The sequence below is a fragment of the Amia ocellicauda genome, unplaced genomic scaffold (genome assembly GCF_036373705.1).
Source record: "Amia ocellicauda isolate fAmiCal2 unplaced genomic scaffold, fAmiCal2.hap1 HAP1_SCAFFOLD_32, whole genome shotgun sequence".
In the NCBI taxonomy this organism is placed as follows: domain Eukaryota; kingdom Metazoa; phylum Chordata; class Actinopteri; order Amiiformes; family Amiidae; genus Amia; species Amia ocellicauda.
Genome location: NW_027102887.1, coordinates 725914 through 743469, shown reverse-complemented (window position 1 = coordinate 743469; position 17556 = coordinate 725914). Strand labels below are relative to the sequence as shown.

The 17556-nt window shown below is 46.4% G+C and overlaps 1 pseudogene; it reads right to left on the bottom strand.

The window, feature by feature from the left end:
- Positions 1–31: 31 nt before the first annotated feature.
- Positions 32–150, bottom strand: LOC136730505 (uncharacterized; annotated as a pseudogene).
- Positions 151–17556: the final 17406 nt, after the last annotated feature.

Here is a 17556-nt window from a genome sequence, read left to right as displayed (position 1 = left end):
GCTACGATGAAGTTCCCCAGGAGACGTAAAAAGCTGGCAGCACCTGGTATTTCCAGGAGATCTCCCATCGAAGTACTGACCAGGCCCTGCCCCGTTTAGTTTCCGAGATCTGACGAGATCGGGCGCGTTCAGGACTTTGTGTCCGCAAGCCGAGAGGCCTGGCTGCATGATGTCTCTTAAAGGTTGGCGGGTATTGACGGAACTTCCAGCAAAAAAAAAAAGAAAAAAGAAAAATGGAGGGAAAAATATCAGTGCAGCAATGGGTGTTGAAAGTAGCCGGGTACGTGTACAATACTTCAATTATATCTCCTCCAGACAGAAAGAGAGTATTAAGAGCTACGATGAACTCACCTAAAGGATTATTAGGAACACCATACTAATACTGTGTTTGACCCTCTTTCGCCTTCAGAACTGCTTTAATTCTACATGGCATTGATTCAACAAGGTGCTGAAAGCATTCTTTAGAAATGTTGGCCCATATTGATAGGATAGCATCTTGCAGTTGATGGAGATTTGTGGGATGCACATCCAGGGCACGAAGCTCCCGTTCCACCACATCCCAAAGATGCTCTATTGGGTTGAGATCTGGTGACTGTGGGGGCCAGTTTAGTACAGTGAACTCATTGTCATGTTCAAGAAACCAATTTGAAATGATTCGACCTTTGTGACATGGTGCATTATCCTGCTGGAAGTAGCCATCAGAGGATGGGTACATGGTGGTCAAAAAGGGATGGACATGGTCAGAAACAATGCTCAGGTAGGCCGTAGCATTTAAACGATGCCCAATTGGCACTAAGGGGCCTAAAGTGTGCCAAGAAGACATCCCCCACACCATTACACCACCACCACCAGCCTGCACAGTGGTAACAAGACATGATGGATCCATGTTCTCATTCTGTTTACGCCAAATTCTGACTCTACCATCTGAATGTCTCACCTCTTTTTCCTATTTGTAGTGGAGATGAGTGGTACCCGGTGGGGTCTTCTGCTGTTGTAGCCCATCCGCCTCAAGGTTGTACGTGTTGTGGCTTCACAAATGCTTTGCTGCATACCTCGGTTGTAGCGAGTGGTTATTTCAGTCAAAGTTGCTCTTCTATCAGCTTGAATCAGTCGGCCCATTCTCCTCTGACCTCTAGCATCAACAAGGCATTTTCGCCCACAGGACTGCCGCATACTGGATGTTTTTCCCTTTTCACACCATTCTTTGTAAACCCTAGAAATGGTTGTGCGTGAAAATCCCAGTAACTGAGCAGATTGTGAAATACTCAGACCGGCCCGTCTGGCACCAACAACCATGCCACGCTCAAAATTGCTTAAATCACCTTTCATTCCCATTCAGACATTCAGTTTGGAGTTCAGGAGATTGTCTTGACCAGGACCACACCCCTAAATGCATTGAAGCAACTGCCATGTGATTGGTTGATTAGATAATTGCATTAATGAGAAATTGAACAGGTGTTCCTAATAATCCTTTAGGTGAGTGTATATGTATGTATGTTTATGTATGTCCAATTGCTTTGACAATACAAATGAAATGAATTGAGAGAGAGAGAGAGAGAGAGACGAATATGAGCTCCTAAAAAACATTTGTTTTTATACATAAGCGGATTTAATTTGTGATTTACAAATGAATATATAGCACTATAAACATACACAGAAGACATGGAATAGAAATTCAGAAGAAAAAGTATTCAAAAAATAATAATTTTAAGAGAAACACAAAAAGAAGAAAGCAGAGAGACAGTTCAGGAAGAAAAGTCAGAAAAGAAAAGCTGAAGACAAGAATTGGAGGTAAGAGACAAATAATTAAACAAAAAAATATGTATTAATAAAATAAATAAGCATTCTCAGTAGTTGACTCAGCCAATGAAAATGCAGAGCTCCGATTTGAATAGAGTGACAGTAGGAGAGAGCCCAACTGCCACTGAGACTGATAGAAATCTATCGAACAGCAGTCTGACTGCAGAGCTGCCTTTTGAAATCTGATACCCTGAAGACATTCGCTCTGCACAGGCTAAGAAGGACTACAAACAAGCTGTGATGAGAGCATCTCCTGAGACCCTCATCCTAGACTACACCGGTAAAGGAGAAAACAGGGTCAAGAACAATCTACTGTTCTACACCGCCTTTCACAAAACCCTGTGCCAGACATACCCCAATAACAACAAGAGGGGCATTAGCAGAGGCAGGCAGATCTCAGTGCTGGTAGAGAAAGACACAGACAGTGTGATGCTCACTTTTAATGTATACCACAACGGGACCATCATGGTGCAGGGCAGCGAGAGCAGCCTGGACCAATTAGCTCTCGGCTTCCACACCTCAAAGCAGCAGACTGAGGTAGAGAAACAAGAGCCAGAGCCGGCCACCCTGCAGTCTGCCCCCAGCCACACGGAGCCAGACAGTGCCCCATCTCCCACAGACTGCCCCCCTGTCTCCCCAAAACTCTCCAGCAACATTAAAACACTAAAGGAATGCCTATCAGTGCTGGAGCTGGAGTTTGCGGAGTTCAGGGAGCAGACCTTGAGCACCCTGGCCCAGACCTCCTTGTGCGATCAGCTCCGGGATGAGATGCACAGACTAAAGATGCAGCACAAGGCTGAGATCCATGAGCTGAGAGCAGCAGTGAGAGACCTGGAGGAGCAGAGCCAAACCCTGAGGACGGAGCTGCGCAGAGCGAGGGAGGAGCTGACCAGGACACCCCAGCACAGCCAGCTAAGGAGCCTGCAGAGCCAGCTGGAGGAGCTAAGAGAGGAGCTACACATCACTGGAGCACAGAGACTGCACTGCACTGACCCCACAACACCTCCAACCCCTGACGCACCCACTGATCCACCCACACTCCCCACCACTCCTGACACACCCACTATCACCAGACCTGACACTAATACACAACCCCCTGAAACGCCACTCCCTCAAAACACACCCGCTGCCCCCACCACTCCCGACGCAAACCCGGAGTGGCAGGTCAACGCAGAGGTGGTCATTCTGAGCGAATCCAATGGGAAGTTCCTGGTTGAGAGGCGCCTCTTCCCTGGGCGAAAAGTGAAAAAGCTTTGGTGCTCCACAGCACAGAGAGCCCTGGAGCTGCTCTCCAAGAGGAGGCTTTGCCAAGTCAAACACATCCTCATCCACACCGGCACTAACGACCTGAGTGCCCGCAGGGGCGATGTGGCCTCAGCCCTGAGACAGGTGGCAACGAAAGCCACAGAGGAATTCCCAACTGCCAAAATTTCCATCTCCACACTGCTGCCCCGCACAGACGTGCCCCTGCACATCATCCAGGCCATCAACGCAGAAGTGTCCCGAAGATGTGCCCTCCTCCCCAACGTCCACCTGGCACACCACTGAGACATCCAGCCACATCACCTGTATGACCACGTCCACCTCAACAAGACGGGTGTGAGGATCATCTCAAAGGTCCTCAAGGACACAACCCTGGGCCGAAACCCCACACACCCCCACCTCGAGACCAGTAGCAAACCCCCCAGCCCCCGGCCACATCCCCAGCCACCGGCTCCACCCCAGCCCCAGCCCCTGAGACCCCGCGGCCCCATTCCCCACCCCCCCATCCCCAGAGGGCCCGTCCAGCACAGCAGAGCGGACAGCCGGGGACCAGCACAGCCACACAGCCACGCAGCAGCGGCTTCCAGAGCCTGGAGGCCCGATGCTGCCCAGCTGGCCCAGATAAGGCAACTCCTCAGTGTCATCTGTACCACACTGCTGAGTTAACTGAGCCTCAACACACATATATATGGTTGTGGAGATGGAGAGTAAGAAAAAATGTGATTTAATTATTCTGATATTTTGATGCAAAGATAAAATCTTTGAGTGATTATTATGTATATCCATATATAATTATTAATAGTAATATAATATCAGTTGTAGACCACAAATTAAACTTTCTTATGTAGAAGAGACAAGTATAATAAAATATATGAACATGTCCTTTAAAATAAGCAGTTGGAATATGCAGGGTTTACGCTCCTCAACTTTTGGAATGAAGAGCACAGGCCCTGAACTGATCAACACTGTAAATAGTTCAGATGTTTTCATTCTTGTAGAGACTTGGTGCTGTGCAGATATGTCTATACACTGGATGGATACAATGGATACAGGGAGCTGATTGTGCCCTCCTATAAAAAACCCAAAGTCAGGTGTGGCAGGGCCTCGTGGGGGATTATCGTGTGGTACAGGGAGGAGCTCCGAGCAGCCCTATGCCCAGTACAGAGAGGAGACACACACCTGTGGATGAAAATCAGAAAAGACACCCTACAAAATAACACAGATATATACCTATGTGCAATTTATATGCCACCCGCAGACTCCCCCTACTATAATGAGGAAGGCTTTCATGAGCTTCAAAACGAAATCTGCCACTTCCAGACCCTGGGCTCTGTACTGCTGTGTGGCGATCTCAATGCCAGGACTGGCAGAGAGATGGACTACATCAATACAGAGGGGAACACACACCTGTTCGGAGACTCCCCGCTGTGCCACACACACACCTCCACACTGACACAGCCACGACAGCGTGGTAAACAAGAGCAGGAAGCAGGTAGTGCGCCTATGTAAAAGCCTGGGTCTATATATCATCAATGGCAGGACCAGGGGGTACTCTCTGGGGAGATTCACATACTGCTCGGCTCTGGGCAGCAGTGTGGTGGACTACGCCATAACTGACCTGGACCCACAAGCCAACAATGCGTTTATAGTCAGACAACAATCTCCACTATCAGACCACAGCCAAATAACACTTTACCTAAAAAGATCAGCGCAGCCACAAGTCAGAGCCAAACTTCCCACAAAACTGGTCTCCCTGCCACCCAGTTAGAGATGGTCAGAGCCCAGCACAGAGAACTACACAAGAGCCCTGAATAGTGATGAGATTGAAAACATGTTAGACAGATATCAATCCTCACACTATCAAATAAACCAAAACGGAATAAACTCAGCCACCAAAACACTGAATGAAATATTTGAGAGACTGGCTTTAAAATCAAACATTAAAACAATTAAAAACCAAAATATGAAATCGTCTAAAAGAAAAAAAGAACAGTGGTGTGACCAGGAGTGTGAAACTTCTAGGAAACACCTGAGACATCTCTCCAACACTAAACACAGAGAGCCCGACAACCAGGAGGCTCGCCTCAGCTACTGCCAGGCCCTGCGGCACTACAAGCAACTCCTCAGTAAGAAAAAAGACCACTATATGGGCAGAATAAATACCCCAAAAACAAAAAATGAAATACCAATTCAAAATGGAGAAATCTGGAAAACACACTTTGAAAAACTTTACCAAAATGTTGAAAACAATCCAAAGCCAGAACAGGTTAAAATATTAAAAAACCTAAATAAATTGGAAGAAATCATTAAGAATAACCAAAATCCCTTAGATAACCCATTTACAATACAGGAACTAAAACATCAACTCAAAATCCTCAAACCCAGGAAAGCCAGCGGCCCCGACAGCATCAGCCCTGAGATGCTGAAGCACAGCAGCCCGCAGCTGCAGGAGGCTCTGCTCAAACTCTTTAACCTGGTGCTGAGAGCCGGGTGTTTCCCTGAGGTCGGGAATCAAGGATTGATCACCCCGATTTTTAAAAGTGGAGACAAATTAGACCCCAATAACTACTGGGGCAGCTGTGTGAGCAGTAACCTGGGGAAGGTGTTCTGCAGTATCATCAACGCCCAGATACTGGCCTTCCTTACCAAGCACAGTGTCCTGAATAAGAGTCAGATTGGCTTCCTACCAAAACACCGCACAACCGATCATATTTACACTCTACACACCCTCATAAATAAATATACCCAAAACAATAAAGGAAAAATATTTGCCTGTTTTGTAGACTTTAGAAAGGCATTTGACTCAATCTGGCACAAGGGATTATTTTATAAACTTCTACAGAGTGGTGTAGGGGGTAAAGTTTATGACATCATTAAATCAATGTATTCTGAAAACAAATGCGGAGTTCAAATTGGCAACTCAAGAACAGAGTTCTTCACTCAGGGGCGGGGAGTGAGACAGGGCTGCAGTCTGAGTCCAACACTGTTCAACATCTACATCATCGAGTTGGCCACAGTGTTGGAGCAGTCTGACGCCCGCAGCCTAACTCTCCATGACACAGAGATCAAGTTCCTGCTCTACGCAGACGACCTGGTGCTGCTGTCGCCCACAGAGCAGGGGCTTCAGCAGAACCTGGCGCTGCTAGAGCAGTACTGTCAGAAATGGGCCCTGGCAGTCAATCTGGACAAGACCAGAGTTATGGTTTTCCAGAAAAAAGCCCCATCTCAGGGAAACAGGTACCGCTTCACTCTGGGCAGCACTGGATTAGAGCACTGCACCAGATACAACTACCTTGGCCTGACCATCAGTGCGTCAGGGAGCTTCAGCCTGGCTATAAACGCATTAAAAGACAAGGCACGCCGGGCATTTTATGCCATAAAGACACAATTTGGGAAAACAACAATACCAATAACTATTTGGATTAAAATATTAAACTCCATCATCCAACCAATCCTGCTATATGGGAGCGAAGTGTGGGGTCCCCTCATGAACCTCAATAACAGCAATTGGGACAAAAGCCCCATGGAAATATTCCACCTAGAATTTAATAAAAACATCTTACACGTACACAGAAACGCCCCCACGGCTCTGAGGCTCACAGAGCCCGAACACACAATGACCAAAACAACTACAATTGGGAAAATTGACATGTACCTGAAAAGCAAATACACAAAAGATTAGAGACACGAATTAGAATTACAAAACAAATTGGAATGCTACCGGGCCCTGAATAGAAACATTACATTGGCTGAATACTTAAAAATCCAAAATATAAAAGAGAGACAAAATCTAACTAAATACAGGCTCAGTGACCACAGCCTCGCCATTGAAAAAGGCCGCTACAGAAAATTCTGGGTTGCCAGAGAAGAGCGGCTGTGCAGCCAGTGTGACCTAGGGGAGGTCGAAACACAGGCGCATTTCCTGCTGTCCTGCCCTAAATACACAAAAATCAGGGAGACATACTTTAAAATATTAAAAATGCATATCCCTGAGTTCAGCATGATCCCCGATTGCTGCAAACTCCCCGTCCTGCTGGGAGAGGAGGAGCGCACTGCCTTCTTAGCAGCGCAATATGTATCCACCTGCCACAGCCTGCGAGACAGTGTGTAGACACCAGCCTGTGGCACTCCATTTGCAAAACAAAATAAAAACAGTGATTTTTCTGATGTCATGACACAAATTTTGATACAAACAACAAATATGGTTTATATCCTACTTAATTTTATTTCAATGTGTACTATATTTGTTCCACTGAATCTTGTATTGCAATGTTTTGTCTTGATTGATAGAACATTTGTATCTGCTTTGGCAATATTGTGATAGATCATGCCAATAAAGCACCTTTGAATTGAATTGAAATGAATTGACAGACAGACAGACACACGCACACACACACACACACACACACACACACACACACACACACACACACACACACACACACACAGAGCCAGCCAGCCAGACAGCCAGCCAGCTCAGCCATGACATCACGAGCCTCTCTCAGCTGACTGCTATGACATCACAGAGCACGTACATTCCGTTGCTTGCCGTCTGTCAACCACTCAGTCACTGCCAGCCAGACTGGCTGGCTGGCTGGATGGGGGGGCTGCTTGCTGCTGCTGCGTATCTTAGCAAGCTAATTTGCCTGACCGGCCTTCCTACTCCTATGCCCAAATGCCCACCTAAGCCTCGTTTGTAATGCATGTCATTGTATTTCAAAAAGGAATCTGGAAATAGTAAACCTATTTTCTTTATTTGAATGTATTAAAGATCACATTTTATTACATTTTCTTTTTCTGTACTTCATTACATTATATTGAGATTCATAATTCTATTATTTATTTTCCGTATGTATGTATGTATGTATTATTGTATGGAAGGAAAGTTAGAAATGATTTTCTCAAACCTGTTTTTCTCTCTTGTATACTTAAGAAAGATAAGGTCAAGCTAGAAGGTCAGGAGGCCATAAGGTAGTTTGATTTCTGTTTGTTATTTACGATGAGAACCTTGGAGACAATGTCAAACGGTATGACCTACGTGCCTGTTCCTTAAAACCATGTGTAGATCTATGAACTCTGTTCTATAATGAAATATGTTCTGCTTAGTAAGCCTTTAAGATAACATAGTAATGATTTTCTAGCATGTATGTATGTATGTATGTATGTCCAATTGCTTTGACAATACAAATGAATTGAATTGAGAGGGAGAGAGAGAGAGAGAGAGACAGACAGACAGACAGACTGACAAACACAAACAGACACACACACACACACACACACACACACACACACACACACAGACACACACACAGCCAGCCAGCCAGCCAGCCAGCCAGCTCAGCGATGACATCACAAGCCTCTCTCAGCTGACTGCTATGACATCACAGAGCATGAACATTCCGTTGCTTGCCGTCTGTCAACCACTCAGTCACTGCTAGCCAGACTGGCTGGCTGGCTGGATGGGGGGGCTGCTTGCTGCTGCTGCGTACCTTAGCAAGCTTATTTGCTTGACCGGCCTTCCTACTCCTCTGCCCACATGCCCACCTATGCCCGATCTGCTGTTCACCTGGATCACAGCTCCGCCCCAACAAGGCAGATCCTCCCAAAAATGGTACAAACTGATCCACGTTCCCCTCCACAGAAAGCTTTAGCCCAAAATAAGGGACACATTCTGCCCAATATGTCAGCGCCAACCACAGCCTGAGGGACACAGTGACACACGAGCACCGGCTGTAAATATAATGTAAATACTCGTTTGTAATGCATGTCATTGTATTTCAAAAAAGGAATCTGGAAATGGTATACCTATTTTCTTTATTTGTATGTATTAAAGATCACATTTTATTACATTTTCTTTTTCTGTACTTCATTACATCTTATTGTGATTCATAATTCTATTATTTATTTTCCGTGTATATGTATGTATGTATGTATTGTGACAAACCAAGGGGCAGGGTCATACATGGCAGATATGTCAGGCCAGGTCTGCTGCAAGGTGTGTACTCTAGGGTAGAATACCGACCCTAGGCAACTACACTCCCCAGAAACCCTCAGGCAGCCATTCTAGCACCTAATGTGGTCACTTGGTGTTACTTCCTCAATTATTCACCAGGTATATAAGGCGGGCCTGAGAGAGAGAGAAGTGAGAGACAATAGGGTGAGTTATCTGGAAAACAGAGGTAGCTCATAAGGAGAAAGCCAAGACTTATTTATTCCAGACTTTGTTTAAAATAGAATGATTATGTAAGATTAGTTACAACTCCAGTGTGAGTTAGGTTTTGTTTTCAGATTTGTTTTGTTTGAAGTAAACATACAGGCACAGCCCTGTATTTGCAACCTCCTCCCTGGGTCATGACTGGTTTTTACTCCTAAGAAGATCACAGAGAAGACCCGCACATGTGTACAGCCAAGGCGTTTTGTCACATTTGGTGTAGAATGCGGGCAGCACCTCATGAAACCCAGACTGGCTGAGTGAATTTTTTTATCCAAAAAAAAAAAAACTACAGGCTGTAATAGCCCAACAGGAAGCGACCAGGGTGCAGCAGGTGGCTCACCAGGATGCTATGCGGATGCATCAGGAAGCACTGCAGGTCCAGCATGATACAAATAAAATGTTTAGAGAAGAGCAGGAAAAGGTGACTAAAGAGCTGAAAGAGAGTGTTGAAGCACTTGCAACCAGGATTGGGCCACAGGGGGCTGCAACCCATTCCACTCCCCGCACCAATCACTTTCTGCAGAAAATGACAAAACAGGACGATGTTGAGGCCTTCCTTATGACCTTTGAGAGGACAGCAGAGAGAGGGATGGCCAAAAGATTCCTGGGCAGGGCTTGTGGCACCTTATCTGGCAGGGGATGCACAGAAAGCGTACTTTGATCTGGAGCTGAAGGACGCCCAGGACTATGATAAATTGAAAGCGGAGATAATGACCCGATTGGGCGTGACCACCGCAGTGAGGGCACATCGGTTTCAGCAGTGGGCCTACCAACCAGGACAACCAATCCGAACGCAGATGTTTGATCTGATCCATCTGGCCAGGAAATGGCTACAGCCAGAGGTCCATTCATCAGCCGAGGTGGTGGAGGCCATAGTCCTTGACAACTACCAACGCTGTTTGCCCAAGGACGTTCGACGCTGGGTTGGCCAGAATGAGGTGCTGTCCGCTGACACCTTGGTGGCCATTGTAGAGCGGTTCTATACAGCCGGAGCAGCAGAGCATGTACCGGAGGTTAAAAACTCGTTCCCCAGGCCATGACGAACCAGCGGAACGGGTAAGATGGTTCCAAAGTACTCTGGGAAACATGACGCGCTGGATTGGAAGAAAAGAGCAAGACTGGGGGGGGCAAAGGTGGGGCCTAAAGCCGAGACTAAGGGTTATAGGGGGTCACCATCACAACCAATTGTCTGCTACAATTGTGACAAAGTAGGACATATTCCGGCCCACTGCCCAGGTAGAGAGGAACCAATGCAATGTAATGTGTGTGATATGGGGAAAGAGAAACCGGTATTTTATGCCTGCCCTGTTGGGACGGATGTTTTCATAGGCGGAGTACCTAATCCAAAACACATGTGTACAGTGATAGTCGATGAGAAAGAAGTGGCTGCTCTACTCGACTCTGGCAGTATGGTTACACTGGTCACAGAAAAATTAGTAGCGACCAACAAGCTGGATAGACATCAGGAGCTCAGTATCACATGCACACATGGTGACACACGCCCCTATCCCACAGCCCTTGTAAACATACAGACAGAGGCCGGGAAACTAGATTACGAAGTCGGTGTGGTACCCAACATGCCATATGATGTGATACTGGGACGATATTTTCCTAATTTTGGAAAACTAGATAGAAAACATAGTAAATTGGAAATGCACACTGAAAACTGTAAGCCAGAAGTTGCCTCGATCCCACAACTAGAGCTAAAAGTAGACCTGGTTCCAGTTGAGTCGACAGTGAAGGTTTTGGTTGGGGAAAATTAAACTGAAAACATAAGGGTGGAATGTAGTGACGTAGATGACCCTATGGAGGGTGAGGAACCCAGCACTAGCAGGGTGGGTGAGAATCCATTCATAGAGACCCCTGAAGCTGACAATGTAGAAGTGTCAGTGTTAGAGGGACTCCCCACTGATTTTGGCAGCACACAGGTGCGAGATCTCACTCTACACTATGCTAAAGAAAATGTGAAGGTAGTAAATGGGACCCCTATGACTACTGCAGACCCGCCAACAGCTTATCCTTATTTTATGGTAAAAAATGACCTATTGTACCGTGTAAATAAGATAGGGGTGGACATTGTGGAGCAATTGCTAGTTCCCACCCCATTCAGACGAACAGTTCTCAATCTGGCACATGGGCATATCCTCGGGGGACATCTGGGGATGGACAAAACCAAGGATAGACTCCTGAGGAGGTTTTACTGGCCAGGCGTACATGCAGACGTGACAGAACATTGTAGCTCATGTCCTGAATGTCAACTACATGCTCCTAAACCAGCCTTCAGAAGCCCACTGGTCCCTTTGCCCATCATAGAGACCCCCTTTGCTAGGATAGCTATGGATATGGTGGGACCTCTCCCAAAATCAGCCAGAGGGCATCAGTATATACTGGTTATTTTGGATTATGCCACCAGGTACCCAGAAGCCATTCCACTGCGGACCATGGCTTCAAAAGGTATTGCAAAAGAGCTAATGTTGATGTGTAGTAGGGTGGGGATACCGAGGGAGATATTAACAGATCAGGGCACACCCTTTATGTCTAAGGTTATGACCGATCTGTGTAAATTGTTGCAGGTTAAGCAGTTGAGAACATCAGTCTACCACCCACAAACAGATGGGTTGGTTGAGAGATTTAATAGGACCCTGAAGTCCATGCTAAGAAAGGTAATCGATAAGGATGGGAAAAATTGGGAATTCATGCTGCCCTACTTGATGTCTGCCATTAGGGAAGTCCCACAGGCTTCCCTGGGCTTTTCGCCTTTTGAACTGTTATATGGGAGGCACCCCAGGGGGATATTAGACATAGCCCGTGAAACGTGGGAACACGAGTCCACTCCTTTCCGGAGTGTAGTCGAGCACATCAATGCTATGCAAGAGAGAATAGCCACAGTCACTCCCATTGTGAGAGAGCACCTAAGGCAGGCACAGGAACACCAACAATTCGCCTATAATCGTCAGGCTACACTGAGGGTGTTCCAGCCTGGTGATAGGGTGTTGGTGTTGGTTCCCACTGTAGAATGTAAATTTCTGGCTACGTGGATGGGACCTTATGAGATTATAGAGCGAATACGGGAAGTGAACTATAAGGTTCAGCAACCCGGCCGCCGACCCCCAGAACAAATATATCATGTCAACTTAATAAAAGCCTGGAAGGACAGGGAAGTGTTGATGTTGACTTACCCCCCTCAGCCACTAGGGACACCGAAGGTGAATATTGCAGCTGCCTTGTCACCTGACCAGTTGAAGGAGGTGAACGACTTGATAATACGTAATAGGGAAGTTTTCTCAGGCATACCGGGGCGTACCCATTTAGTCTCTCACAACATTGTGTCTCTCCCAGGAAAGAAGGTAAATATGAGGCCTTACAGGGTACCAGAAGCTCGCAGGAACACTATTAGAAATGAGGTTAAGGAAATGCTGGAGGCAGGGGTTATTGAAGAATCCCACAGTGAGTGGTCCAGCCCTATAGTCATGGTTTCCAAACCTGATGGCTCCTGGAGATTCTGTAATGATTTTAGAAAGGTTAATGAAATTTCAAAGTTTGATGCATACCCAATGCCCCGAGTAGATGAATTGTTAGAGAATATTGGGAATGCTCGCTATATTTCAACTATTGACTTAGCCAAGGGCTACTGGCAGATTCCCTTGACCCCGGGTGCCAAAGAAAAAACAGCCTTTGCAACCCCAGATGGTCTGTTTCACTACACAGTGATGCCCTTTGGCCTGCATGGTGCTCCTGCCACCTTTCAAAGGTTGATGGACCACATACTTAGACCACACAGGACGTATGCGGCAGCATATTTAGATGATGTGGTCATTCACAGTCCAGATTGGGAATCACATTTGTCTCAGCTCCAAGCGGTATTGGATTCAATACATGCAGCAGGCCTGATGGCTAATCCAACCAAATGCAATTTGGGGTTGGAAGAGGCCAAATACTTGGGCTATACAGTAGGGAGGGGTATGGTGAAACCCCAAATATCCAAGGTTGAAGCCATAAACTCTTGGCCTAGGCCTGTCAATAAAAAGCAGGTTAGGGCATTTTTAGGGTTAACTGGGTATTACCGGAGGTTTATTCCCAACTATGCTACCTTAGCGGCCCCTCTGACTGATATGACTAAGGCTACAGAACCCAATATGGTTAGATGGGGTGATACAGCAAACCGGGCTTTCCGGAGCCTACAGGAGGCGCTCTGCCGCAACCCCGTTTTAATGGTACCTGACTTTCAGAAAGAATTTATAGTCCAGACGGACGCCTCTGAGGTGGGGATCGGAGTGGTTTTGTCCCAAAGAATGGGTGATCACGAACACCCGGTGTTGTTCCTTAGCAGAAAGTTGGAATCCAATGAAATAAATTATTTGGTAGTTGAAGAAGAATGTTTGGCAGTGAAGTGGGCTTTGGACAGTCTTCGATACTATTTGTTGGGCAGGCACTTCACCCTGATCACTGACCATGCCCCCCTCACTTGGATGCATCGTTCGAAAGACAGGAATGCCCGTGTGATGAGGTGGTTTTTGAGTCTCCAACATTTTCATTTCACCCTGCAGCACAGGCCAGGGAAGGCCATGGGGAATGTTGATGGGCTGTCCCGGGTGCATGCTTTTTTGCGGCTGTCGCTCGACCTATGGGGTCGCAGCTGGGGGGGAGGATGTGGGACAAACCAAGGGGCAGGGTCATACATGGCAGACATGTCAGGCCAGGTCTGCTGCAAGGTCTGCACTCTAGGGAAGAAAACCGACCCTAGACAACTACACTCCCCAGAAACCCTCAGGCAGCCTAATGTGGTCACTTGGTGCTACTTCCTCAATTATTCACCAAGTATATAAGGCGGAAAGATAGAGTCAAGCTAGAAGGTCAGGCCAGAAGCTAGTTTGATTTCTGTTTGTTATTTACGATGAGAACCTTGGAAACAATGTCAAACGGTATGACCTACGTGCCTGTTCCCTAAAACCATGTGTAGACCTATGGACTCTGTTCTATAATGATATATGTTCTGCTTAGTTAGCCTTTAAGATAACATAGTAATGACTTTCTAGCATGTATGCATGTATGTATGTCCAATTGCTTTGACAATACAAATGAATTGAATTGAGAGGGAGAGAGAGAGAGAGAGAGAGAGAGAGAGAGAGACAGACAGACTGAAAAACAGACAAACAGACACACACACACACACACAGACATACACACACACACACAGAGCCAGCCAGCCAGCCAGCTCAGCGATGACATCACGAGCCTCTCTCAGCTGACTGCTATGACATCACAGAGCACGTACATTCCGTTGCTTGCCGTCTGACAACCACTCAGTCACTGCCAGCCAGACTGGCTGGCTGGCTGGATGTGGGGGATGCTTGCTGCTGCTGCGTACCTTAGCAAGCTTATTTGCTTGACCGGCCTTCCAACTCCTCTGCCCACATGCCCACCTATGCCCGATCTGCTGTTCACCTGGTCACAGCTCCGCCCCAACAAGGCAGATTCTCCCAAAAATGGTACAAACTGATCCACGTTCCCCTCCACGGAAAGCTTTAGCCCAAAATAAGGGACAAATTCTGTAACAACATAATGGATGCCCACCCAACCTGTGACAAAACTGAGAAAAAAGAAAAACGCCAGTCCTCCTGGGGGAGGGACACACAGCCACCCTGGCTGCCCAATATGTCAGCGCCTACCACAGCCTGAGGGACACAGTGACACACGAGCACCGGCTGTAAATATAATGTAAATACTTGTTTGTTATGCATGTCATTGTATTTCAAAAAAGGAATCTGGAAATAGTAAACCTATTTTCTTTATTTGTATGTATTAAAGATCACATTTTTTTACATTTTCATTTTCTGTACTTCATTACATCTTATTGTGATTCATAATTCTATTATTTATTTTCCGTGTAGATGTATGTATGTATGTATGTATGTATGTATGTATGTATGTATGTATGTATATGTATGTATGTCCAATTGCTTTGACAATACAAATGAATTGAATTGAGAGGGAGAGAGAGAAAGAGAGAGAGAGAGAGAGAGAGGAATATGAGCTCCTAAAAAACATTTGTTTTTATAAATAAGCGTATTTAATTTGTCATTTACAAATGAATATATAGCACTATAAACATACACAGAAGACATGGAATAGAAATTCAGAAGGAAAAGTTTTCAAAAAATAATAATTTTAAGAGAAACACAAAAAGAAGAAAGCAGAGAGACAGTTCAGGAAGAAAAGTCAGAAAAGAAAAGCTGAAGACAAGAATTGGAGGTAAGACCTTTCACCTATAGAGACAAATAATTAAACAAAAAAATATGTATTAATAAAATAAATAAGCATTCTCAGTAGTTGACTCAGCCAATGAAAATGCAGAGCTCCGATTTGAATAGAGTGACAGTAGGAGAGAGCCCAACTGCCACTGAGACTGATAGAAATCTATCGAACAGCAGTCTGACTGCAGAGCTGCCTTTTGAAATCCGATACCCTGAAGACATTCGCTCTGCACAGGCTAAGAAGGACTACAAACAAGCTGTGATGAGAGCATCTCCTGAGACCCTCATCCTAGACTACACCGTAAAGGAGAAAACAGGGTCAAGAACAATCTACTGTTCTACACTCAGTACCCCACCGCCTTTCACAAAACCCTGTGCCAGACATACCCCAATAACAACAAGAGGGGCATTAGCAGAGGCAGGCAGATCTCAGTGCTGGTAGAGAAAGACACAGACAGTGTGATGCTCACTTTTAATGTATACCACAACGGGACCATCATGGTGCAGGACAGCGAGAGCAGCCTGGACCAATTATCTCTCGGCTTCCACACCTCAAAGCAGCAGACTGAGGTAGAGAAACACAAGCCAGAGCCAGCCACCCTGCAGTCTGCCCCCAGCCACACGGAGCCAGACAGTGCCCCATCTCCCACAGACTGCCCCCCTGTCTACCCAAACTCTCCAGCAACATTAAAACACTAAAGGAATGCCTATCAGTGCTGGAGCTGAAGTTTGCGGAGTTCAGGGACTAAAGATGCACCACAAGGCTGAGATCCATAAGCTGAGAGCAGCAGTGAGAGACCAGGAGGAGCAGAGCCAAACCCTGAGGACGGAGCTGCACAGAGCGAGGGAGGAGCTGACCAGGACACCCCAGCACAGCCAGCTGAGGAGCCTGCAGAGCCAGCTGGAGAAGCTAAGAGAGGAGCACAGAGACTGCACTGCACTGACCCCACAACACCTACAACCCCTGACGCACCCACTGACGCACCCACTGATCCACCCACACTCCCCACCACTCCTGACACCCCCACTATCACCAGACCTGCCACTAATACACAAACCCCTGAAACGCCACTCCCCTAAAACACACCCGCTGCCCCCACCACTCCCGACGCAAAACCCGGAGTGGCAGGTCAACACAGAGGTGGTCATTCTGAGCGACTCCAATGGGAAGTTCCTGGATGAGAGGCGCCTCTTCCCTGGGCGAAAAGTGAAAAAGCTTTGGTGCCCGACAGCACAGAGAGCCCTGGAGCTGCTCTCCAAGAGGAGGCTGTGCCAGGTCAAACACATCCTCATCCACACCGGCACTAACGACCTGAGTGCCCGCAGGGGCGATGTGGCCTCAGCCCTGAGACAGGTGGCAAAGAAAGCCACAGAGGAATTCCAAACTGCCAAAATCACCATCTCCACACTGCTGCCCCGCACAGACGTGCCCCTGCACATCACCCAGGCCATCAACGCAGAAGTATCCCGAAGATGTGCCCTCCTCCCCAACGTCCACCTGGCACACCACTGAGACATCCAGCCACATCACCTGTATGACCACGTCCACCTCAACAAGACGGGTGTGAGGAAGGTCCGTTTTTAGTGTTTCTCTGAACACATCCAAGCTTACCTAGGCGCTACATATTATTTTCAATTACCCGTAATTCTGATCTGTATTTTGGCTTGTTAATAGAAGTTATTGAAGTTGGACTCCTAATTCAAAATAACCAATATGTATCTCAATGTAATTTACTGACAGACATCACTCTTTATCACTTTCACTTTTGAAGGAACTGCTTTGTATTCTGTGTATTGTTTTATTGTAGTGCTGCTTCCTTTCTTGGCCAGGTTTTACTTGCAAAAGTGATTTTATTCTCAATGTAAGCTCAAAGTCAAATAGTTTAAATAAGAAAACAATGTATTGAAATGTGAACATCATGAACCTGTGTAATTGTGCTGAAGGACAAGCACTGAAAGCAGAGAGAATTTTGTGTTTGGCATTGAATAGCCTTAAAGAAAACTATGCCGTTTTTGGAAACTTTC